A 25,919-nucleotide genomic window follows, 5' to 3' on the forward strand; every position below is an offset into this window, starting at 1 on the left:
CCTTTGCAGCGCCACAGGCTGGTCCTGGGGCGGCCCTGCCCTGCCTTGCCGCCTCCTCGCCCTGCTTGCTGGTGGCTTCCGCCAAGGAAGGAAGCTGGGGCCTGTGTGTACAATCGACCCCTTGTGTGCAGGCCGCCCCAGTCCCCCTCGCTGCTCCCTGCAGGCTGCACCCTCTGCATCTCCGGTCTCACAGCAGCCGCTCACAGAGGAGGTCTGTCCAGGAGGCCGGCATGAGCTAATCACTGCCGCCCTGGGCACCCCCACTGGCAGCAACACACGGCCATGCTGTGGGGCAGGCTCCGTCCATCCGGCACTCGCGCTGCAGACGACGCACTGAGCAGCAGCGGGGCCGGGGGCTGCAAACAGAGTGGGTGCCCTGCCCGGGATGGCTCCTGCTGCCTTGCCATCCACAAGGCTGCCTTGTAGAGCAGCTGCCCACGGGCATCCCACCTGCAGGAATGGGCAGGGCCACCTCCCTCTGGAGCCCATGTCCCGGCTGTGTGTGACTCCGCCTGCCCCCAGGGCACATGTGGATTGTTAGCCTGAGCTTTGCCCCTAACATGACCCTCTGAGCATGGTGTGTCACCCACCCCCTTCCTGACCTCCACCCCCAATCAAGACTTTAAAAACAATCTGTGAGTAGAACATAGCCCGTGTTTTTGTGTAGGCCCTACTAGTGTTTTGGGGCTGGTCTGCTGCCCGCCAAGGAGGGACGCACTGGGCCCAGGGGCCTCTGTGGTGCAGGGAGAGCTGAGTGGGGACCCACAGGCTCGGGGCCTGTCCCTAGGCCAATAAAACCTCCCCTCTGAGCGAGCCTCGTGCCAGGGGCGGGTGACGGCGGCGTGGCCCTGCAGGCTGGGGCCCTCTCATCCCAGCCGCCCGGAAGCCAAGGGCACCCGTGAGCAGAGTGCTCGCTCTCGTGCTGTATGGCTGCAGGGCATCTGCGCTTCAACCGGCTGCTGCCACCCCCCCACGCTTTGAAGGGGGACGAGCCGCCCCTGCAAAGCTCCAGCCGAAGTCGGGGGGGGGGAGCCACGACCAGCCCCCTCTGCTGTGAACTTTAAACCCTCTTGTTTGAGGAGCCAGCGAGACAGGGGCTGGCAAAGCCTCCCTGCTGTTGTGTGACCCCCCCCGAGCCTGCCTGGCCTCCGGGGCGTCTCCTCCCCAGACTGCCCCGAGCGAGCGCGCAGCCTGGCAGGAGATCAAACGCAGGGGGCCAAGATGAGAGCAATTCCCGGGGCTGTGACGTGCCGCCACCGGTCCCCACGCCCGGAAACCAGACTCTCCGGCTTGGGAACTCCAGCCTGCCCCGGGACGCCCGCGCAGACGTTTCACGGCCGCTTCGCTTCAGCGCCCCACAAATAGCCTCGGGGGGGAAGCTATAGGTTACGGCTTGGGTTGTCGTCCCTGCCTGCTTATTGGCTGGGCCGTGTACAAGTTACGGGCCTGAGAGAGTCCCGGCCAATCGGAGAGCCCTGCATCTGCACCAGGGTGCTTGTCAATCACCTGCGGTTAGCCAATGAGGTGGGAGAGGCGCTAATAAACCATCGATCATGGACAAGGAAGGCTAGAGTGTTGGCTTGGCTCCATTTCTCTCCCTTGGCAGCCATCTTGAATTCTGGCATCAGGCTCCCAGGCCCGGGCCACATCGTTTTACGTTCAGAAGTTCTGTGGTTTTCTGTGACGCTATCTCCCGAGGCGTCTGCACGCAGAGGGCAAAGCTTGAGTCGTTCCCGGGGCCCAGCTTCTGGCATCCACGAGAGCTGTGCCACCCCCCCGAACTCGGCAGCGCACCCGGCCTCTGGCCCATCGGCTTGCGACGGGAAATTCCCTCTCACCAAAAGAATGGAAAAGGAGCTGCCCCTAGTCGACAGCGGCCATGTCAAAGGAGAAAGGGGCCCGGCAGCGCCGTCACCAGCGCATTGCTGTGTGCATGGGGCGGACGCACCTGGGATCGCTGCTGGTAGCAGGGAGACCGATCAACCTGGAGCTGGTGTGACGTATGCGAAGCCAACGGCCGACTCCCCCTGCTTCCAGCAGTGGCTAGGCGTACCGTTCTCCGGGTCCACGGAGCTGGAAGGGGGAATTCCGCTGAGCCACCGCGGTGATGTTTACACCCTGGTGCCCTTGTAACCAGGCAGAGTTGGTGTCGCAGGCCTGGGCTGCGGTGCTGCGACCGCATGGCGGTGCCGCCACCGAGCCTCTGGCACCAGGCGCTGTCCCAGCGGACGGAGAGAAGCCGACAGTCCTAGGGGGCATCTTCACAGCACAGTTTGCGCAAACCGCGAGTTCGGTGGATTTTTAAGCCCTCCCGGCAGGGTGGGTGGGCTGCTGCTCCACGACTGCCACGGCTGAAGTGAGGAACACAGGAGGGGACTCGGTTTACCTCTGAGACAAGTAGAGACAGACAGACCGACGGGAGGGGGAGCTGCAAGGAAACAGTGAGGCAATATTGGCTGATGTTGCAGCCCAGCACGGTCACGCTGCGAGCAGGGCTGTACAGCATCCACGGAACAGTCACGTCACATCAAAGTGCCCTCAGGCAGCCATGGGACGTTGGAGCATTGAAAAACAGCAACGCAACATTGTGCCAAAATATCACTGTGCCCAGTGCGATGCCATGGGGCAGCAGGACACCTGGATTCTGTGGCGGAGTGTGACACTGCTGGGAAGGAATTTCATTCCCTCGGGCTGCAGTGCAATGCACGGGGAAGACCATGGGTGGCGGGTACCATAGGCTGGGGGAGGCTGTGCCTCCCCAAACAGCCAGGCATGGCCCTGCCCACGCTCTGCCCCCAGGCCTCCTGCTTCCGCTCTGTGGCCTGGCTCCAGGGGCTGGGGCCACACTGCCCTCCCTCCCGGCGCTCCGGGGCTGGGGGTGCTAGCCTGGGGTGGGGGCCAGTGGCTGTGCGGGGGTGGTGGTGGATGAGGCAGAGCCTCGGGCAGAAGGGGTGGGGCTGGGGGCTAGGCTCCCCAAGCCGGCAGTTCATGTGCCACCCATGGGGAAAACCTCGTTTTAGGCTCCGGCTGTGCTGTGACCAGGGAGTGTTCTGATGTTCATAATTCTCATTGTTACCTGGTGCTTTGCTGACCTTTTGTTGTGAGCATATAAGATCAACCATAGTGGGGCAGAGCGATGGGCCAGCTACCACCATCCTGTCTTCTGAGCATGGCCACTGCCAGGTGCTTCACAGGGAAGGACCAGAACAGGGCGATTATCGAGAGATCCATCCCCTGTCGTCCACTTCCAGCTTCTGGAGTTGGAAGTTTAGGGACACCTGGAGCATGGGGTTGCGTCCCTGACTGCCTTGACTTACAGCCATTGATGGACGTATTCTCCATGACTTACCTCGTTCTTTGACTGTGCGTTGTAGCCACCTGTTGTGTCAGCTCTTGTACTCTGCCGTAAGTGCTGCACGGCAGGGACCGTGGGTCTGCTCTGTGTGTGCATTACATCTGGCACCACGGGCCCCGATCCCTGCCGAGGGCCCCTAGGTGCTACCACAGTGCAAACAATGAATGTTAAAGGGGATAATTCCCAATCTCACTGTCAGGCCTGGGGGAATCTGAAACGTTTTCCTCTGGAACAGCATCAAAGCATACGGCCTCCCTGTGCCTCTCTATGCCAGCTCCATGCCCCTGCATCCCCTGCGCACGTTCCAAACACCTGCAATGCGGCCCACTCCACATGTGGGTGCAGCCCATCCAAATGCCCTGTGCCCCAGTGTTCCTCTACACCCCGCCACTTTTCCCCTTGGCTCCCAGAGCTGTGTGAGGGGCAGCCCCAAGAGTGCCCCCCCAAACACTTGGGCCACCAGACCTCGGTAGCACTCCCCCCATCCTCTGCACCAACCTGACCCTGGCACCTAGTCACCCGTGCCATCCTGCCCCCCCCATCACCTGCGCCAATCTGCCCCACGCCGCGCCCCATCACCCGTGCCATCCTGCCCCCCCACCCCTCCCCCATCACCTGCACCAATCTGCCCCACGCCGTGCCCCATCACCCGTGCCATCCTGCCCCCCCATCACCTGCGCCAACCTGCCCCATGCCCCGCCCCCATCAGCCATGCCATCCTGACCCCCCACCCCTCCCCCATCACCTGCGCCAACCTGCCCCACGCCCCGCCCCCATCACCCATGCCATCCTGACCCCCCCACCCCTCCCCCATCACCTGCGCCAACCTGCCCCACGCCCCGCCCCCATCACCCATGCCATCCTGACCCCCCCACCCCTCCCCCATCACCTGCGCCAACCTGCCCCACGCCCCGCCCCCCATCACCCATGCCATCCTGACCCCCCACCCCTCCCCCATCACCTGCGCCAACCTGCCCCATGCCCCGCCCCCATCAGCCGTCCCATCCTGACCCCCCACCCCTCCCCCATCACCCGTGCCATCCTGCCCCCCCCACACCTCCCCCATCACCTGCGCCAACCTGCCCCATGCCCCGCCCCCATCAGCCGTGCCATCCTGCCCCCCAACCCCTCCCCCATCACCTGCGCCAACCTGCCCCACGCCCCGCCCCCCATCACCCATGCCATCCTGACCCCCCACCCCTCCCCCATCACCTGCGCCAACCAGACCCACGTCGGGGTCCTGGCGTCGCCAGGAATTGACAATAGGGGCCTGTGATGAACCCTCCAGGAATACGTCCCACCAGACTGGGCACCCCTCTCCTGGCGCCCCCGGCCTGGCCTGGGTGCCCAGCACCCACTCTGGGGATGGGGCCTTAGCTGGGTGTCCCTCCCGGGGGGGATTAAAGGGAGGAAGATAATTGGGGTAACCGAGGTACGGTGGCCGCCGTCGCCCAAAACGCCCGAGAAGGGCCAAATTTGCTTTTTGCCCGCCGACATATAATAGGGCCGCAGGGTACCCGGATGTCCAGGCTAAGAGACCCATTAAAGGCGCCCCACGGGGCGCTTTTGCCGCCTCCCAGTGGTCGCGGTCTACGCCAATCAACGGTGCCATCAGCCAGTGGGAGCTACAGGGCGGGCGTCGTGGTGTAGTCTCCACTTCGATTGGTCTAGGCTTCCGTCGGTCTGTCGTCTCGACCAACAGGCGTCGTTGCTCAGGTCGGGAGGCGGAGCCGGTGCTGCGGAGCCGCGGCCCAATCAGCATCATTGTTTGTGGTGGTGCCGGCTGCCGCTGGTGTCTGCGGCGCAGCGTCTGCTCCGCCCGCCCGGCCCGGCCCGAGGGGAGCGAGCGGGGCCGCCGCTGCCGGCCGAGGTGAGCGGGGCCGGCTCGGGGGAGCGGGCGGGGGGCGGTTAGGCCGGGCCTGGGGGGAGGGGCAGGTGCTGGATTCGGAAAGGGGGGCCCGGGGCGGGGGCGGGGCCGCCTCATGCTGAGGGGGCGCCCAGCCCCCCCCCTTGGGGGAGGAACGGCCCGGCCCGGCCCGGCCCCACGGGGGAGGAACGGCCCGGCCCGGCCCCCTGCGGAGCAGTGACTGGGCTGGGCGAGGAATGGAGCGGGAACATCCCCCCCCCGCCTCCATTCCGCCCCTCGCACCCCTGGACGGGCCGCGGGATCCCCTCCCCCACAGCGCGCTCATTGCGAGGCGGGCCGGGCCGGGCCCCCCTTTCTGGGCTGTTGCCATGGCGCCTCCCCAGTGGGGTGCGGGGGTGAGAGCCGGTCGCTTCCCCTCTCCTAGGAAAGCTGGTTGTCCTTGCTCACCGGGGCAGGGGGACATGGCGGGGGGAGGGGGAGACTGCTGTGGGTGGGGGCGGGGGGTGCTTCTTTGCCTCCTGCTGCCCCGTTCAGGGGGTCTCAGGGAACAGTCCTCATTTTTCTCTTCCTCCCATTGCGTTTCCTTTGGGCTTTCCGCTACTCTCCTGTGTCTGTACGTGGAGTGTCTCTTGAAATCCACCCCCTCCTTGGAAATCTAGGTTCTCTTGCCTGACACTTTCACCATCCTCGCCCTTTCACCATCCTCATGCTGGTTCCCCACATTGGAAGTGGGAAGGGAGAAGGCAATGTGCCAAGAACACCTCCACACACATGCTTTCATGCGGTGCCTTGAACAGAGAGCCCAGTAATTGCCTTTTCTCCTCCTCTGCCCAGGTACTGCTGCCTCCCCTGTGGGTGGTCTGAGCAGTAATGTCCATGCCCATGTTTCCTGTTTGGGGTGGGGGAAGCTGCGCAACAGAGAGGGTGCACTGAGCTCTTGGCTTCATAGGCCTTCTCAGTCTAGATTTTAGAAAGCCCTGGAAGACTCTCCCTTCCCAAGTTCTCCCTTCCCAAATTCTCATCCTGGGCTTTGGAAATTTGTGTGGTGATGGTACAGCTCCTCACCCGATTCCCTAGGAGAGGACATTTTATTTGCAAGCAGTTTAAACCACGCTGTCGTCCTTCCTGTGCACCTAATCTAAAACTTCAAGTCTTGGTTTTGAGGCTTTGAGCAGTGGAGGTGGTGGTGTTGTGGGGAGGGGGAATTTAGAAGAAAACGGGGGAGCAAGAGGCATCGTACAAATGCTGGCTTAGTGTTCTGCAGTTTTGCATTCTACTTGCTTTGCATACCCCCAAAAGGGAATTTTTAGAGCCATGCTTGGATACTGACAGGCTGGGGGTGGAGTGGGGCGTTGGGGTGGGTGGGTGACTGTGCCCTGGTTGAAGATGATGTGGGAGGTTGACTCTTATTTTGCAGCAGTTCTGGAGGGTGGCTGCAACAAACAAGCATTTAGGGAATACAGTGATTTTTAAGGATCATACATGACTGATTGCAGGCAAATGAGTCTATTCTGTCCTCTAACTGTGCATGGAATAAAGGACTGACGGAGCTTTTTATTAGTCTAGGTGCTTTGGGAAGACTCCCCTCCCCTGGAAACCCTATTTATCCAAGACAGTTCTGCCTTCTATGTTCTGCTCAAGTGAATAGTATGTTTTGTTTTAAATGGACCGTGTCCTTTGTCATTAGTGACCAAGAGTATTTCAGTTCGAGAATCTTCCTGTAGGTTTTGGTGTTGATTGATAGACTACTTGAGCTTCTTTTAGCCAGGTGGTAAAGGGTGCTGCATGTACCATAGAAACAAAGGTGTTTGGGCTCTATCCACTCTCAGGTCAAAACCATAGTGAAAACATATGTAAACGTGGTTGTAGCACATTGCACCTAGCACAGCTGAGATCCTGACCTGGACAGCTGTGTAAAGGAAACCCTTGTGTGTATGAGCTTTGATGTAGGCACGTGTTTGGGGTTGATTGCATCCTTGGTCTCCTGGCTGGCTGAGAGGTATCAGAAAATGGAGGCCCTAGGTGCTCAGAAGGTCTCTTTGGACTGATGATCTGGTTTCTGACTAGCTAAGGCCTGCAAAACCAGGTGGAACCTCTGCCTCTCTGCTTTCCTGATCACATGGTTGTGTGAAACTGAATGTGACATGCAGCTGACAGGGAGCATCCATCTTTGTGGTACTGTGGTTTGCCTTTACCTAGCATGGTCTGACTTCCTGTTTAGCTGTCTAAATGGTATCTGTGAATTCTGATATTTCACTTGGAACAACTATTGTTTTTTTGTTAGGCTCCTCAAACAAAAGAGCTGTGGCTCTTCATGTCTCCACTTAAACACTGTTAGGAGCAGCAGGAGGATACATGATTAAAAGAACAAATTAAATTTAGGTGCTGTTAGTGTCTTGTCTGCCTTTTTATATCTATGCCAATGTCCTCTTCTGGAGAGGAGACATGGTGCTTGAGAAGAGCTATTTAGAAAATGCACAGGGTTAAGGAAGTGTATTTTCTGGATGCAGTCTCTTGATTTCTTTAATCTGCTTTGCAGTTTAAAAAACTAACGTTTTTTAGAATAAACCTTACCCCTTGCATTATTTACGGTTCCTTTTGTTTTTCCTCATTTACTAACTGGGTGAGGTAGTGTTTACAGCTAGGATAAGACTTTGAACATGTTTCTTTTTAGAAGCCCAGTTTAGGAGAAATGCAAACCTTTGTCTAGCAAGTAGCCCCTCTGCTCCCCAGCTGGTGGGAAAAGAACCCTGTTGTGTTGCATCCTGACTGAAGGAAAATGAACTTTGGGCCAGCCTAAGCCATGAGGCTCACTGCCACTGGAAGAAGAGAAATGTTTAAATTGTAACCACTGTCAAAATGTCTTTTTTGTTTTAAAAGTTCATGCTTCGAACAGCCTGGCAGAGGATGGACTCTTTCATATATTAATAAAAAAGATCATTGGTTCAAAAAGTACTGTTCTACTTTAGGAGTTGCAAGGTGCCATTGAAAGCTGCTCTTATCTAATAAGTATTGAACTTGAAGCTCTGCATCATGTTCATATTGAGGCACAACAGCAAAATGTTTCTGTTGAAGGGGGAAAAAAACCAACCCCTGGCTATAAATCTAATCCTAGTGTAAAGCTATCCACCTCTTGCTCACAAAAATTCAACCTATCAGACAATGCCACATGCAGTTGCAGTTTTATAGCATTGGATAAACCCACTCTAAGATGCATAAGAAACTTTTGCACATAACTGCAGTACGTTTTCTTGTGTCGAAACTTTGCTGGTACTTCTGTATGTGCACGTGGAGAGCGTGTGTTCTATTGTCTCCTTTTAATATAACTCTCGGAACACTTCCAGCAATCTCCCTGTAAAAGGGACAGATTCCTGGTTACATCCAAAACAATAAAAGAAACAATCCTACTCTTGCAAAAAGAAAAGGAGTACTTGTGGCACCTTAGAGACTAACCAATTTATTTGAGCATATTGAGCATAGCCTCTAAGGTGCCACAAGTACTCCTTTTCTTTTTGCAAAGACAGACTAACACGGCTGTTACTCTGAATCCTACTCTTGTATGTTTGGTCCTTTACCTCAGGCTAGTGCAGAGATGCCCAATGTAAGAGTGCTGGCATTTCATTTTGAATAATTTCTCTTGCATATATATTGCATACTGTATCTGCATGGTGTAGCCTTTTTAAACATGTAGGATGATGATTGCCATTCTACAAATGTTCTTAGTTTACATCTGCTCAGTGTGATATACCAAACAATGGCTCTCAGAAAATAAAATGTTGTTTTATTCTTTCCCATATTTCTTGCATTCGCTATTATCCGTGTAACTGTAAGTTGTTACTCCTAATCAGTTTTAAACATCAGCATAATAGTTGGGGATAATTTTGCAATTTAAAAAAAAACTTGATGAATTTGTTCCTCGCCACCACCCACCAAACCTTTTATTGTTTAACAAGTGTTAGATGAGGCAGTCAGAGAGTCAATTTCTGTAACACTGGAATAATGGGGTAGCTCTCTATGGCTGTTTCTATACTGACTCTGTTCTGAGATTGTCTCACTATGGCTAGTGCCAAAGCAGTTAGGAGATGGCAATGGTCACCTGGAACCATTTTAACCACTGTGTTGCCTGAACCTGTTGAAAGGAGTTCTGCAAGGAACAGGAGTGAAAATGCATGGAGCTGTGCTGGTGTCGGCAACAATCACGTGTTTTCCAGGAGGGGAAAAAGGCCTAAATATTGTGAAAGAGCAGCCAGTCTTGGCATAATATGTGCCTGCTTGAAGAGGTGGAGTTGCCATGCTTATCTGAGTAGTGGGGGAAAAAAAAATTTTTTTGTAAACCTTAAGGAACATCATTATTTTGAAAATGACATCTTAAAGCCCTTGTACAGTGTGTAAAGTCTGAAATATTTCAGTTCCTAAATCAGTATAATGTAAGAATCCGACGGCATGCAGTAGGAGTGTTCTCAATTCATCTAAACTTGTGCAGTGTGTTCCAGTGCTATTGGGGTGGACTACCATATTTTTACAGTGACAACACTATTTCCGGAGCAGTGAAGTCTCTGCAGGAAAGTTGTTTTTACTGCTGCTGGCCTGGGCTTCTCTCTTCTTTCTCTCCCTGAGTGTCTGGTGTAATTGAACTCCTGCCCCACCTTCTTTCTTTTGACACAGTGGAAGCAGGAGAGTTAAGGTTTCAACTCTCAGTGAATCTGGGCCAGGAGCAACAAAAACTTCATTTCCGGAGAGATGCTGGTGGCCCAGTGAGACAGCAAATCTTTCAGCCTCCATTCCATCTCTTGCACAGAAGATAGAAAATCTTTAGGGATGTGGAATTGGAATGTATGTTTTTCTTATGCTGTGGAGATTAATGAATATAATGTTTAGCTAACCTAAAACAGAGCTGTGTACCTCATGGTAGTTCTGGTGCTTTCTAGTTATTTAAAAATAACCCAGGGCAATGCTAATTTCCCCCCCAGCATTCCAAACTTAATAGAACATACCCAAAGGTGTTACTTGTGTGGTGAATGCATGAGCTGGGAAGTGTGTTTTTAACACTCCTTGGAAGTGTGGGCTTCAAACACTGCTGTATTATAAGTACAGTGGATTTGGCTTTAACAAATACAGTACTTTCCTCTGTTAATGAGGCAGGGGATACAGGTTGTATTGACATTGTCATGTTGTGTATGTCTAGGCCGCAGTCCTGTGTACCACTTTACTCACATAAGCAGGTCTATTAACTTCAATGAGACTGTTTACATTAGTAAATAGTAAAGTTGTGTGTGTTGTAAGGGCAGGATCTTCAGTGTGATGTGGATGCCTATGAGGTTATTGAGAGGAGGAGGGAGGGCCGCTTACAGTTGTGATGCTGGAAGGTTCAGTAAGAACCTTTGCTGCAGTCTTGGTGTCTTCCTCATGTAGTAAATAACTCCTTTGAAGGCACTCTTTGTCCTGTGCCATCTACAGCTTCTCATCCGAAAGCATCTGTATAGACATGGGGATCAGTACACCAGTGCCATTCTGTCCTCTCCATGGTTTGTCCTCCGCTAAGCCCAGCCAGGTCATGCCCTCGTGTCCAGTTTCCTGACATCTAGTTGGTGGTTGTCTTCTAGGTCTGACTGACCTTGGTTGAGTTTGCATTATTTTCTTGGGCATCCTGTCATCTGTTTGTCTTCTACAGCGTCACCACCGTCATAATCTCTTCTGATGGCAGCCAATCCTGTACCCTGACTTCACAACCTACTTTCATTTCCACTTATTTCTCCTTTATACCTGCTGTCTTCAGAAGGGCTCTCATTTCTACTGCTTCCAGCCTTCCAGGGACTGTTTCATATAAGGCAGCTTCTTCCAGACCTTAGGGTTTGAACTGTGACGTATGAAAGCTTGTCTCCTCCGCCAGCAGAAGTTGGTCCAATTAAAAACTGCTACCTCACTCCCCTTGTCTCGCTCATCTCGTGGGACCAATAGGGCTACAAAAGTGCAAACCTTAAAATCTAGTCAGCTTAAAACAAGGGAGCATTAAACTGGCTACTCACAAAGCAGTATCCAGAATATGGCTGAAATCTTCCTGAATAAGAGTAAAAATCAGCATTTGGAAATTCAAGCCCATTTAAATGTAAGGGTGCTAAAAGAATTGTTTACAAAGCTTCTGTCTAAAATTAGAATGAAGCATTGTTTAGAACTGCAGAGGAATCTAAAGAACCTTAGGGGCCTTTAGCAACTTGAGAGTCAATATGACCATTGACTATCAATCATAAGGTCGGGTCTAGAATGTCTGGGTAGCCCCATCCATTTTGCTTTATTTTTCATTTTTCATTAAAATTCAGTGTTGGCTGGTATGTTTCAGTTAGGTGGTGGCTAAATGGTTTAGTAGTTTGTGTAAAATGTTGGATCCTCTCTACTTACCTCATTTGTGGGAGCTGGCCCAGTTTTGGGGATAAACCTTATTAAATGACTTGAGAAAGCAATTCCGGTCCAATACTAACAATACAGTAGTCCTCATTTACAGTGTCCATGGGACCTGTCTCATTCCTCAAAGTTGAAGTATCTTGCAGGATGACTGAAAGAGTCACAAGGGGGGAAAATACATTAAAAGAACATCAGGGCTGCAACAGAAAATGAAACCAAAGGAATTCTCAGTTAGGGACGAAATGAGCCGTATCTCCACCAGTACTCAGCCCACAGGGAGCGCTAAGGAAGGAGTGGAAGATGCCCCATTGCGTGCAGAGGTATTGGAGGAGATGTGGTAGATTTCATCCTTAACTATACGTTTCCTTGCTTTGGTTGGTTTTCATCACAGCAGTTGGTATGGTCCTGGCAGTTCCTTTCCTATGTAAAGTTTTCATGCCTTTTTTTAAAAAAGGCAAACGTCATTCTGTTCAATATGTAAACGTACTGTACATAGGTGGCGTGTGGTGGTGGTGTGTGATTTCTCTGTACAGCATGCTTATTGTCAGAGCTACGTGTCAATAACTGGGCCAGTAGCTATGTTAAAACAGCTGAGAGCCATTGTGGACATGTCCTGTTCTGAACATCTTTAGAAACAAATGTTCAGGGTTTCAAGCAACTATCTCTGTAATGCATGCATCCTGTAAGAATGTAATGGGTAGTCCAATGGTGATAGAAAGGAGACTGTGTGTAGAAGTAATATGAAGGGTACTGGGGGAATTTTTAAAATGTATTAAATGGTGATCAACCAGTACTCTGTTTTGTGTGGTATGCACTCCCCTTTCTGCTCCTGAGGAGAGAGGCAGTTCCATTCTCTGTCCCCAAACTTATTTCTTCTGGGTTTAGACTTCTGAACTCTGTGCAGTTAAAGGGCCCCATCATTATGGTACCAAGGGACCAGACTTGCGGTAACTAATATAGGCTAGAATTTGTATTACTAAATGAATTTTGTGAACACAGTTAACTCTCAAATGGCCATGTTGAGATTCTATAACAAACCTCAGGAATGATGTAATTCCAAAATATAGAGCAAAATACAGATCGGCACAGAATGGCAAAGCCCACCCTTTCAGGAGTGAATGCCTTTAAGTAGAGGGTGCTTCGGCAGAGCCATGCTGCAGAGACCTAGACCTTGGAGATGGCTCCGTCTGGGTGCTAGATCAGGTCTCATCCACAGCACCCTATATGTTGTAGGTGAGTGAGATATGCCTGTGGCCATCATATCATGACCTCTGTCTCCTTAGGCCTTATCGAGAGAATGGAAAGGCCTCATTCGTTCTGGAAGAACATGCCCAACCAGAGTCTTGTCTGCCATTCAGGAAAATGAGGACTACCCATTATTCCTCATTCGCCTTCTCATCTCTGGGTTCTGATTGTTGTCATGTCATATTAAATATTTAATAATTAGACAAAAGCCCCTACATTTTTCAGTATGTGTAGATAAAGCATTAAATAGTCCATTTTGTCAAAGTTAATCTGTGCTGTTTTTATTCAGATATTGAGGTGTATCAAAGCCAGAAGTAAAAGCCAATAATATTATGAAATGACTGACTGAGGTTTTTAAGAGACAGAGCCAGTCTAAAAATTCTACATCTGCCTGAAAAGTCTCTCTACACCTGTTAAAAGGAGGAGCCAAAATTACTGTATCTAAAAGAGATTGGAGAGGCCTGGAATTCTTTTTTTTCAGTTTGTATATGGTTGGCTTCAGTGTTTCCCCTGTTGTAGTCAGTTGGTCAGTTTCCTGCTGCTTGTCTGGGTCTTAAGCACAGCCAGCCACAATAGAGGAGAGGGACGCTTGTTTATATTAACTGTGAGAAGCTCACAGTTGGCCTGAAGACTTTGGGGTAGGTGTAATATCTGAAACTATTTTAAACTTTAAAATGGATGATGTCCTCTCCTTTAATCCAAAGAGCCTACACATTTTAGGCCCTGCTACCACATTCTGATCCATGTAGGCCTGCGCTCATGTGGAGTCCAGTTGAACTCACTGGGTCTCCATGTGGATGCAGGGATCTGAGGCCTCGCATTTCATGAGACGATCTCACTGTTGCAGTGTCATAAGTGAGCCCATAGCAACAAAAATGTAAAAGTCACTGAAATTTATTGCACTATCTTTATTTCCAAAGGGGAGAGACTGCAAGTTGACAATAGGAAGGGAATAGAAAATCCCTCTCTTCATGCTGCCTGTCTCGGGTGATGGCTCCCTCCATCCAACTATTAGCCTTTTGGAGTGCTGAAGAGCATGAAGGGGGGAAGGGTATATGTGACCTTCCAAAGAGAGAGAACAGAATTAATCAACAAGCAAACCTTCTAATTTCAGCTTTAGTCTCTCAACTCCTTTGGACTGGCAGGTGGCAGAATGTTTGAGCTGTAAAGTCTGTTCTCAAATGGATATGCTAGCCTGTGGAGACAGACCCAAATGTGTCTGAATCCCAGTTGGCCCAAGTCTGGGGTGACACGGAAGCTTTGAAATTCCTTGTAATTCTTTATTTTAGGGTGGGAGCAGATAGGAGCATTTGCCCTTTTCCCCAACAGACGAATCCTAAGAAATGGATGATTAGACTAAGACTCCAAACAGGATGGATTTGATTTTTCATAGATACTAGATACTAAGGTCAGAAGGGACCATTATGATCATTTAGTCTGACCTCCTGCACAACACAGGCCACATAATCTCACCCACCCACTCCTGCTCAGGAAGACTCAGTTTAATCGTGGATTTCTACATAAAAGGGCATTCTCATTGGTTGTTATAACCTTAATACATATTCTTCACAACTCCAGAGAGAGAGGTAGGTTTCATTTTTACAAGGTACACACTATACATTTTTAAAGTGACTTTTATTTTGAAAACTCTTCAGATTAGTTTTACAGCTATATCAGAAAATGAATGGTTAATTCATTTACCAAAGGTAATTGAAGAGATATTTATGAAGTCATTAGGAGATGAACTATTTCCAATTCAACAGGTTAATCATTAATATTTGGAGGATTTTCTTGCCATGCTGTATTAGGAGGAGAACATCACCAGACAGACAGTTAAATTGTTTTATTTAACAAACAACGTTATGTATTCTGGTTTTTTTCTTCAACAGCAAACATATAAAATTTTAACAAAACAAGCATGAATTTAATTTAAACATTCACTTTTTAAAAATTAGGGTTTTTTTGTTAAAATTGTTTTTTAGAAAACGAATTTTTTTTTAGGAAAACAAAAATTAAATCAACTGTCAGCTAGGTCAACATGAGAAATTTAAAATATTGACTTCTGCACTCTAACTCAGTCCTCTTCACCTTCATTTTCCTGTTTGTTCATAATCTGGAAAAGAAAAACAAGCTTTCCTGCTTTTTCAGGTCCCAAACAATTTCTCAATTTGGAATGGATTAGTCCAAAGGAAGAAAATATTCTTTCTACACCGGCAGAAGAAGCTACTGCTGTTAAAAGTGAGATTATCACTTTAACAGACTCTGAATCCAAGTGTTTAAGTGACTTCCACCAGTTCACTGGTGTGACTTTCTTTAAAACATCAGCAAACATATGTTTCTTGAATGGTTCTTATTCCCAAACAAATGACAGGTTTCAGAGTAGCAACCGTGTTAGTCTGTATTCGCAAAAAGAAAAGGAGTACTCGTGGCACCTTAGAGACTAACAAATAAATTTGTTAGTCTCTAAGGTGCCACGAGTACTCCTTTTCTTTATTCCCAAACTGGGTCTCTTTTACGGCCTGCTGCCATTATAGGTTTTCCCTTCTAGTGAGAGAATGGTACGGTAGATCTCAAATCAATGGAGGCTACACAGACCTCAATACTTCTGGAACATGCTGCTCAAGCAGTTTCACTTTTGTTTCTACTGCCTGTCCCTCTCTTCTCACATTTATCTCCAGACTTCTTCTCCTTGTCCAGATCGATGCCGCCCCCAACAGTCTTCTATTCATTGAACTTTTTGAAACTTTACACTTTTAGAGAGAGGTAAGGGATTGACTCTGTGTACACATTTGCAGAGGGACAATAGGGTTGAGGTCTTATTTCTCACCTCTATATATTATTTATTTAAAAACATTTTTGCTGTTAACAAGTATGTTACCTCTGGAGACACAAATCCACAGTTTGAGAACTGCAAAACGAAGCATCTCTGATGGTATCTTCTAGACTGAGCACTGAGTCCCATTGGATAGAGAGAAGGATTAACCTAAATCTATACATAAGCCCCTGGAACCCCATGAGATTGGGTCCCTAATCCATGAACTACTGGAACTCATTTACAAAACTTGTCTTAAACATTACATTAATATATTGTTTCATACTATAGAATTAGAATTGATAATCCCTATTCCATGATGAGATCTTTCAGCTATAATGTATCTTTAGACAGATTTTTTTCTCAAAGCCTTTTATCAAAAAAATCCGATTTAAATAAAAAAATTTGATTTAAATTTTTTCTTTTAAATCATTGATTTTTATCCACCCTGACCCCAAAGAAAAGGAGTAAAAACCTAAGCACTCCTTGAATTTGTGTTGGTAAAATAATCTGCTTGATTTGTGCTGCTTTTGCGATTCCCTTCTCTCCTTTGTCCACCCCAGAATGCCTTTTATCAGTCTTTTTCCCACAAGGAAACTACTGGAGTTGAGTTCTCTATTCACGTTATCTTGGCACTGCTGCTAGGCAAGGGGGCATGTTCTTGCTATGGTTAAAAACAGTTCTTGCCTAAAATCTAACCCCCCCCCCCCAAAAAAAACAAACAAACTGTTTAACGTAAGTTTTTCTCATTAACATCTTTGAGTGGGCATTTGCTGTGTGAGGAGTCATCGTGAGATTGTACAATGCAGTAGGCTGGTGGTATTGAATGGTGATATTTAATACATTCAAGGAGTATGGGGGACATTAAGTGAGATGGATAACTTCAAATTCTTCAGGAGACAAGATTTTTACTGCTGACTAGCTCTTGGTTTAACAGTTTTCTTCTTTTTCCTTCCCTGACTGCCTAATACTGTTTGAGAAAAAAGATAATTCACTTTAATAAATTATAAAACTTGTTTCATTGCAGTGGGTCGTCATTTTTTTTCTTCAGCAGATTTACTGTTTGACTAGAATAAAATTCACTTAGATTAACTCTCCCTTTCAGAGACTGAAACTACTTGCCAGTGAGTTTGAGGGAGGGTGGGGAGGGGCATGTGGGAGTATGGTAAGACACGTGTATTACGGTGATCGTAACGTTTTGGAGGGTTCAGATTTTCTTTCACTTTGCCATTTAAAATTGATATATCTTATATATTCATAGAAGGTTAGGGTTGGAAAGGACCTCAGGAGGTCATCTAGTCCAACCCCCTGCTTGAAGCAGGACCAATCCCCAATTTTTGCCCCAGATCCCTAAATGGCCCCCTCAATGTGTTGTTTGGATATCTTGTCTTTGCTTTCCCATTTAAAGTCAATGAAAGTTGTGTACATGTATCCAGAGGCAAAGCAGATCCATAGAATTTAAGAAACTGTTTGTTTGAATGTATGTGAAATCTCTAAGGTGCCACAAGTACTCCTTTTCTTTTTGGAATATTATACTTTCCATTGTAAATTCTGGCAGTTTTCTGTTCTGTTACCTAATGGATTAAAAGGATTTGTGAAAAAGTTATACCTCTTAACCTTAATACTATAAGTAATTTGGTGTTTAAGCCATTGGGAAATTTTAAGTACATTCTGTAAGAAGTAACAATGCAATATGTTTGAACCAAATTCCCTTTGTTTTTGTTATATGGCTAAATAAAAGTCCTCTGTATGGCTTTCGGGTGGTGGGGTTGTAGCCGCTATAGGCTTGTGTTTAGATCAGAATAGCTGACTTAACTTAAAAGTTGAGAGTATCTTCTCTTTTTAAACCGTGTCTGGTAATATTCACTGAGGCACCCGGGGACTCTAATGTATTGGGGGTAGCTTGTTATATGTGCAGGTGAAGATGATTACTCCTGCGTTTGAAAAGAGATTGTCTGTTTGCTAAACAAATTTACTGTTCTGATTTAATGTGAGCTGTGGCTATGCATGTGAGTTTCTTGAATACATTTGTAACAAGCCAGAGATAGTAATCTTCAGATTTTGTTTGTAAAAGGAAATCTTGAGTGAAAGGAAATCAGACAGATGCAGACTTTCAGGAAGTTTCAAAATGGTTGCTTAGTAATAGTCCCTTGTTGTTGAATAAGTCCAAATCTAATGCATTCTCCTCTTCCCGCTCCCCCACCACCCAATGAATCATTCCTTAACTTACTTGCTTGTTAAAGTCCCTGATTCTAATTTAATCTTGGAGACTTGACAGTTTTAAATACCTACTAGTGCAATGTGATTCTGAATAGGTATTTCAATAGCTTATTTGTCAATCTTCACAACAATTTTCAACAAACTAGCCGCAGTATGTAGGAATGTGGCACTGAAATATGCACAGATACAGTTGATGGAGTATCTCTGCTTTGAATTCAGGGGCATCTTTTCTAGAATTCTGCTTAGTTTAATGTAACATTGTATATTTACTAGCCCTCTAAGACCTATAGCAAGAGCACATGAGAAGGTGTGTATCCATTACAGTACCTTGAAATAGGAGATTCTGGAATACTCTTTTAGGACTGCTTTAACAAAATGTCAGTTTCTGATTTTCTATCCATCTACTAAATCTTAAAGTACTTCGGTGGTTTTGTTAAGGCTGAATGTTTCAGTGAGGTTTGGACTCTGTTCAAGTGGAAAAATGGGTTAAAGCAACAATGGGAGGTCCAGGCCCTCACTAGAGATCACTGAGGGACTGGTCCTGCAAAGTGCTGAGCATCAGATGGTGGTTCCTGACCTTCCTGTGGGGGTTTTGGAGCCCCCACCTTCTGATGGGGGTTGGTGGATGGGCTTCCCTCATACAATGTCCTGGCATGCAATGCTGTGACTCCTTGCTTTGCCTAGTTTCGCTCTAACTTCTTGTGTTTCTCTTTTTATGATGATACTAAACTACTCAAGATAGTTAAGACCAAAGCAGACTGTGAAGAACTTCAAAAAGATCTCAAAAAACTAAGTGATTGGGCAACAAAATGGCAAATGAAATTTAATGTGGATAAATGTAAAGTAATGCACATTGGAAATAAATAGCCCCCATCATATTGTATATATAATTGGGGTTAATTTAGCTACAACTAATCAGGAGAAAGATCTTGGAGACATCGTGGATAGTTCTCTGAAGACGTCCACGCAGTGTGCAGTGGCAGTGAAAAAAGCAAACAGGATGTTAGGAATCATTAAAAAAGGGATAGAGAATAAGACAGAGAATATCTTATTGCCCTTCTATAAATCCATGGTACACCCACATCTTGAATACTGTGTACAGTTGTGGTCCCTTCATCTCATAAAAGATACACTGGCATTAGAAAAGGGCAACTAAAATGATTAGGGATTTGGAACGGGTCCCATATGAGGAGAGATTAAAGAGGCTAGGACTTTTCAGTTTGGAAAAGAGGAGACTAAGGGGGAATAGGATAGAGGTCTATAAACTCATGAGTGGTGTGGAGAAAGTGAACAAGGAAAAGTTATTGTTCCCGTAATATAAGAACTAGGGGCCACCAAATGAAATGAATGGGTAGCAGGTTTAAAACAAATAAAAGGAAAGTTCTTCACTCAGCAACCAGTCAACCTGTGGAACTCTTTGCCTGAGGAGGTTGTGAAGTCTAGGACTATAACAGGGTTTAAAAGAGAACTGGATAAATTCATGGAGGTTAAGTCCATTAATGGCTATTAGCCAGGATGGGTAAGGAATGGTGTCCCGAGCCTCTGTTTGTCAGAGGGTGGAGATGGATGGCAGGAGAGAGATCACTAGACCATTACCTGTTAGGTTCACTCTCTCTAAGGCACCTGGCATTGGCCACTGTTGGTAGACAAGATACTGGGCTGGATAGACCTTTGGTCTGACCCATTATGGCTGTTCTTATGTTCTTATCCCTTCTGGCCTTGGAATCTATCAAATAGCATAGCTGTAACCTAACTTTTCAATTGGGTAACAGTCATAAAAAATATTCCTGTGCAGGTAAGGTACATTAACACAGACTAGTAACCAGAGTCCATTATTTTTTTAATTTGAGATCTAAATTGTCTTGGATATTAAGAACTGGTGGGGTGGGGAGCTTCCATTAGCATTACAGTGTAATTGCTGAGGAGATGAACAAGTCCAAGGGCATATATAAGTCAGTAAATCCTTAATTGCATTTTATTTACTGGGAAACTTCATAACTTCAGGGTGGCTAATGCCAGACACAAATTGACCTGAAGTCTGCGTGAGGTGGTTATATTCCAGTTGTGATTTCCTCCTTCATTTTTCCCATTCCCAAGTCTTTGACCTACACTGAGCTGCTTTTTACTGCCTGTTCCTGTTTATCCCCATTCTTCTGTTCCATTCTGTTTTGGGGGTAACACCCAGTTATTGCATAATCAGTTTCCTTGTGCTGTGATTAGGTCAGAGCATGTTTCTGAAGTTGTGTTGAATGTGAGCTTGGGCTTCCTGTTTAGAAAGTTTCTCACCTTTCCTAGCAAAACTGTGACCCACCTCTGTTGAAAGCCTCTACAAATGTCTTAGCACTGATTGTAAACTGTACCATTTTCTGACTGCAACTGAGGACTGTTAATGTAAATAAACACTGCCACAAAACCCCACTTAAAATAAGAGAAGAGAATGTGCTTCAGGATCTCTGGTCTGGAAGATAAGAGCATTGCACTGCTGAAGTGAAAGATTCGTAACCTAGGGAAACCTCAGGTGAGGAATAAGCCACGGGAGCAGATGAGCCCTCATGAAATGTACCCTGTTCTCATTCATGTTGCTTTAATAAAAAAAGGCTTTCCAATGGCTTCAAGTGTCATGGTCTTACTAAGTAGCCTGCAGGAGTCTACGAAACTGCATCAGCCTTGTTGGAGTGGAAATCTGTCAATTTCATGAAAAAACTCCTACAGATACAGGCAGACATCTTCCTTTCCAAATGCAAACAGATGGACATCATACCAAAAGGACTGAAGGTAAAAAATCCATTACAATCTACGTACCACACAGACTATGCTGACAGTTTGTGCCACACTCTCTGAAAGAAACTGCGGAACGACCTGATCAACATCCTCTACAGCAAACAGGGAAGGATTAAGAATGAGCTCTCAAAACTGGATACTCTCATAAAAATTCCTCGTGGCTGGACTTTACAAAAACTAGACAAGCCATTTACAACACATACTTTGCTTCTCTACAAAAGAAAAAGGACACTAAGCTATCTAAACTACTACATGTCACAAGGGGCCACAACAGTGGTTCCCTTAACCCACCCAGCAATATTGTTAATCTATCCAACTATACTCTTAGCCCAGCAGAAGAATCTCTCCTATCTTGAGGCCTCTCCTTCTGCCCCCTCACCCCCACGAACATGATACAGTTCTGTGGTGACCTAGAATCCTATTTTCGATGTCTCCGACTCAAGGAATATTTCCAACACACCTCTGAACAACATACTAACCCACAGAGACCTTCCTACCAAGACTACGAAAAGAAGGATTCTGGGTGGACTCCTCCTGAAGGTCAAAACAACAGATTGGACTTCTACATAGAGTGCTTCTGTTGATGTGCATGGGCTGCTGTCGTCGTCATGAATAGGTCGGAATATGAACAAGAGGCTGCTAGGCAGCTCTCCAACACCACTTTCTACAAGCCATTACCCTCTGATCCCACTGAGGGTTACCAAAAGAAACGACAGCATTTGCTCAAGAAACTCCCTGAAAAAGCACAAGAACAAATCTGCACAGACACACCCCTGGAACCCCGACCTTGGGGTATTCTGTCTGCTACCCAAGATCCATAAACCTGGAAATCCTGGACGTCCCATCATCTCAGGCATTGGCACCCTGACAGCAGGATTGTCTCGCTGTGTAGACTCCCTCCTCAGGCCCTACGTTACCAGCACTCCCAGCTATCTTCAAGACACCACTGACTTCCTGAAGAAACTACAGTCCATCGGTGATCTTCCTGAAAAGACCATCCTAGCCTATGGATGTAGAAGCCCTCTACACAAACATTCCACACAAAGATGAACTACAAGCCATCAGGAACAGTATCCCCGATAATGTCATGGCAAACCTGGTGGCTGAACTTTGTGACTTTGTCTTCACCCATAACTATTTCACATTTGGGGACAATGTATACCTTCAAATCAGCAGCACTGCCATGGGTACCCGCATGGCCCCACAGTATGCTAACATGTTTATGGCTGATTTAGAACAACGCTTCCTCAGCTCTAGACCCCTAATCCCCTACTCGTGCTACATTGGTGACATCTTCATCATCTGGACCCATGGAAAAGAAGCCCTTGAAGAATTCCACCATGATTTCAACAATTTCCATCCCACCATCAACCTCAGCCTGGACCAGTCTACACAAGAGATCCACTTCCTGGACACTACGGTGCTAATAAGCAATGGTCACATAAACACCACCCTATACCGGAAACCTACTGACCACTATGCCTACCTACTTGCCTCCAGCTTTCGTCCAGACCACACCACACAATGCATTGTCTACAGCCAAGCTCTACGATACAACCGCATTTGCTCCAACCCCTCAGACAGAGACAAATACCTACAAGATCTCTATCAAGCATTCTTACAACTACAGTACCCACCTGCTGAAGTGAAGAAACAGATTGACAGAGCCAGAAGAGTTCCCAGAAGTCACCTACTACAGGACAGGCCTAACAAAGAAAATAACAGAACGCCACTAGCCGTTACCTTCAGCCCCCAACTAAAACCTCTCCAACGCATCATCAAGGATCTACAACCTATCCTGAAGGACAACCCATCACTCTCACAGATCTTGGGAGACAGGCCAGTCCTTGCCTACAGACAGCCCCCCAACCTGAAGCAAATACTCAGCAGCAACCACACAACAGAACCACTAACCCAGGAACCTATCCTTGCAACAAAGCCCGTTGCCAATTGTGCCCACATATCTATTCACCATCATAGGGCCTAATCACATCAGCCACACTATCAGAGGCTCGTTCACCTGCACATCTACCAATGTGATATATGCCATCATGTGCCAGCAATGCTCCTCTGCCATGTACATTGGCCAAACGGGACAGTCTCTACGTAAAAGAATAAATGGACACAAATCAGACGTCAAGAATTATAACATTCAAAAACCAGTCGGAGAACCCTTCAATCTCTTTGGTCACTTGCTTACAGACCTAAAAGTGACAGTTCTTCAACAGAAAAACTTCAAAAACAGACTCCAATGAGTGTGTGTCGTCCCCCTTCCCCCAACGTTCTTGTCAACTGCTAGAAATGGCCCACCTTGATTATCACTACAAAAGGTTTTTTCCCTCCCTGCTCTCCTGCTGGTAATAGCTCACCTTACCTGATCACTCTCGTTAGCGTGTATGGTAACACGCATTGTTTCATGTTCTCTGTGTATATAAATCTCCCCACTGTATTTTCCACTGAATGCATCCGATGAAGTGAGCTGTAGCTCATGAAAGCTTATGCTCAAATAAATTTGTTAGTCTCTAAAGTGCCACAAGTCCTCCTTTTCTTTTAGCCTTGTTAGAGTAATTCTCGGAGTCATGGAATCACTGTGACTTCTTGAAACCTAAAATGCACTGTTCCTTGCTAGGTGTTACTCAAATATGTCTTTACTAATAGAGCTACAACCCTCAGACTATATGCAGTGCATAGTCTGTCTCAAGATCTTAGAAGCCTCTTGGCCTCACTTATATCTAGCATCAAGGTACAGATTTATAGGGAAACGGAGCTCTCACCTTTCTACTTCAGAGAGTAGTTGGTAGTTGCTGCCAACTGTGAGAATGGAAAAACCTGCTCTGAAAGAGACATGCATATGGTAGCCTAATTTTGGCAATTAATTGATCTTCAACTACTAGCAGTAGATATGCCCGATGGGGTGGGATCTGAGTTACTACAGAGAATTCTTTCCTGGGTGGCTGGCTGGTGAGTCTTGCCCACATGCTCAGGGTTTAGCTGATCGCCATATTTGGGGTCAGGAAGGAATTTTCCTCCAGAACAGATTGGCAGAGGCCCTGGGTTTTTTTCGCTTTCCTCTGCAGCATGGGGCACGAGTCACTTACTGGAGGATTCTCTGCATCTCGAAATCTTTAAACCACGATTTGAGGACTTCAATAGCTCAGACATAGGTTAGAGGTTTGTTACAGGAGTAGGTGGGTGAGATTCTGTGGCCTGCATTGTTCAGGAGGTCAGACTAGACTATCATAATGGTCCCTTCTGACCTTAAAGTCTATGATTCAGTCTTTATAATGCTTGGTCAAATTATTCACTCAAATATTACACAGGAAAGCAAAGGATCATAAGAGAACAAAGATCAGTAGAAATGGCCCATTCCACCAATTGTGGCAAACTTGATCATCTTGTGTCAGCCCTGCAGTTTTTTTACATTGTCTAACGAAATGCTAGATTGAGTTTAAGATGTCCTTCTTTCGGTGTGGGGAGCCTGCTATAATTGAGACCTCCATGACCCTGGTCATGCCAGGTGTATGTGCTGACACTAAAGCACTGTATCTAAAAAAATAAAATGTAAGTGATTCAGAGGTTCCTGTCTTGTTAGGTGGATGAGGCTACATCTCCTACCTGGATTCATCAGCTCGGCCTCCCCAATTTACACGTGGTAGCTTCAAGAGGACCTGGAAGTACTTTTTTATGAATGGGATTATGACAGGGTTGCTGGTGATAGCAAAGGACAGGACTTGATGACTAGAAGTTCCCTTCCAGTCCTCTGAGCCAAACCTTGTACTGAGCACCTAGAATGAAGTACCATGAAAACTTAATAGTGCCCACTTTGCTATGTATTGGTGATATGAGGTTTTGTTTTTAGGATGTTGCTTTTAAATTGCTTTGTTTGTTGCTTTTCTTATGTGTACAACACTAACAAACTTGTGCTCAGATATTCTGTTGCCAGGTAGCTGGTTTTGCTTGTGGAACGCCACCAAACAAGAAGTTCTTAGAATTTTACACCCACCCCCCACACACCGAGAGTGCAGGAGGGAGAAAAATTAAAATATTGACTGTTTAAAAATCAAGGACTTGATTTCAATTACATCCCTTATTTCCCCCTCTCATATGAATGTCTCAAATGACATCAAATATTGTGTTTGTGAGGAGAGTCAGTTCTGTGATTTCTGTCAACACTAATTTCTCATAACATGCTTCTGGTTAAAATAACCTTCTGGCATGTCTCGCCTATTGTAGATGATAGAAGACTTCAACCAAGGGCTAGGTTCAACACAACAGTGTGTCTTCACCCCTGACTGCCATTTTCCTTGTGCCTGTTTTAACCCTTGTCCTGCCTGGCTACATTTAATAGACTTGTCTGGCACTTGTCCCAAAAGTTATGAAGTCCCTAGCCACCTTTATTGATTGTTGTGGGACTGCACTCTCAGCCCAGCTTTCTGGTTTGGTGTGCAGTGGCCATGTTAGGCCATACATCTTGTCTTGTCATTGCTTACATGTGCATGATTTATTCTGCCTTTGAAAAAGTGACAGCAGCAAATCTTAATTTGTTTGAAATTTGGATAGATTCCCAATAAATCTAAATTAATAACTCAAAGCAATTTCATAAATACCATCCTTTCCTACCTTTCTGGTCAGCTGCCTGTTTCACTCCTCAGATAACTAATTAGAAAGGTAACATGAAGGCTCTCGTGCTATAGACTTCTGCCACTGGCTGTTTGAGTTATATAAGGATCCTTTAAAAAGCACAAGTGAAGAAAATGCAAGGACTTCTAGACTTTAATCTCCTAGCAGAGCAAGCATGATTCAGGAGAGATTTCTCAGCCATGGATCACTTGAAGATAATCAGGTTCTGGAAAGAGTGCTGCATAGAACCAGTTATTGTTACCACTCTTGTAGACTATGAAAAGGCCTTTCACTAAGTGGAAATAGAAGCATCCAGAGGAAAGGATCCTAAAATGCGTTTAAGTGAATGGTCCTGTGACTACCAGTACCTTTTGCCTTCTCGCTATAGAGAATCTTCAGAAGTCCTGGATGGGAGGTAGGGGAATGGATTGAAGCAGAATCACCGAGAGACCTCAAAGTAGTGATTTAAAGAGCTGGACACTGATGAGGAATGCAGACAAGAATAAAAGCATCTTCAGAAATATTGGTGTATAAAGGTAGCGATTACTATTAAACTGTCTGTTTTGGGTCAATTGCTACCAACTACTGCAGACCAGCAAATGAGGTGAAGAGAAGACTGG

The 25,919-nt window shown here is 46.8% G+C and overlaps 1 protein-coding gene and 1 long non-coding RNA gene across 4 annotated transcripts in view; one reads left to right on the forward strand and one right to left on the reverse strand.

The window, feature by feature from the left end:
• Positions 1–636: 636 nt before the first annotated feature.
• On the reverse strand, positions 637–3,864 carry LOC311512215. The gene is made up of 2 exons (XR_014709425.1): positions 3,350–3,864; positions 637–2,428 (listed from the first exon to the last, which is right to left on the reverse strand). It is a non-coding gene; the product is annotated as an uncharacterized lncRNA (long non-coding RNA).
• A 1,263-nt stretch (positions 3,865–5,127) lies between these two features.
• GATAD2B (GATA zinc finger domain containing 2B) overlaps positions 5,128–25,919 on the forward strand; it is an 81,102-nt gene continuing 60,310 nt past the window's right edge. For 2 of the 3 annotated variants that reach the window (XM_084613714.1, XM_084613718.1), the window contains exon 1: positions 5,138–5,225. The gene's annotated coding sequence lies outside the window, so the exon portion shown is untranslated. Of the gene's footprint in view, positions 5,226–25,919 lie in introns of all 3 variants that reach the window. The other variant, XM_084613716.1, reaches the window with a different exon arrangement.

Source organism: Lepidochelys olivacea (genome assembly GCF_965140295.1).
Source record: "Lepidochelys olivacea isolate rLepOli2 genome assembly, chromosome: 24".
NCBI lineage: Eukaryota > Metazoa > Chordata > Testudines > Cheloniidae > Lepidochelys > Lepidochelys olivacea.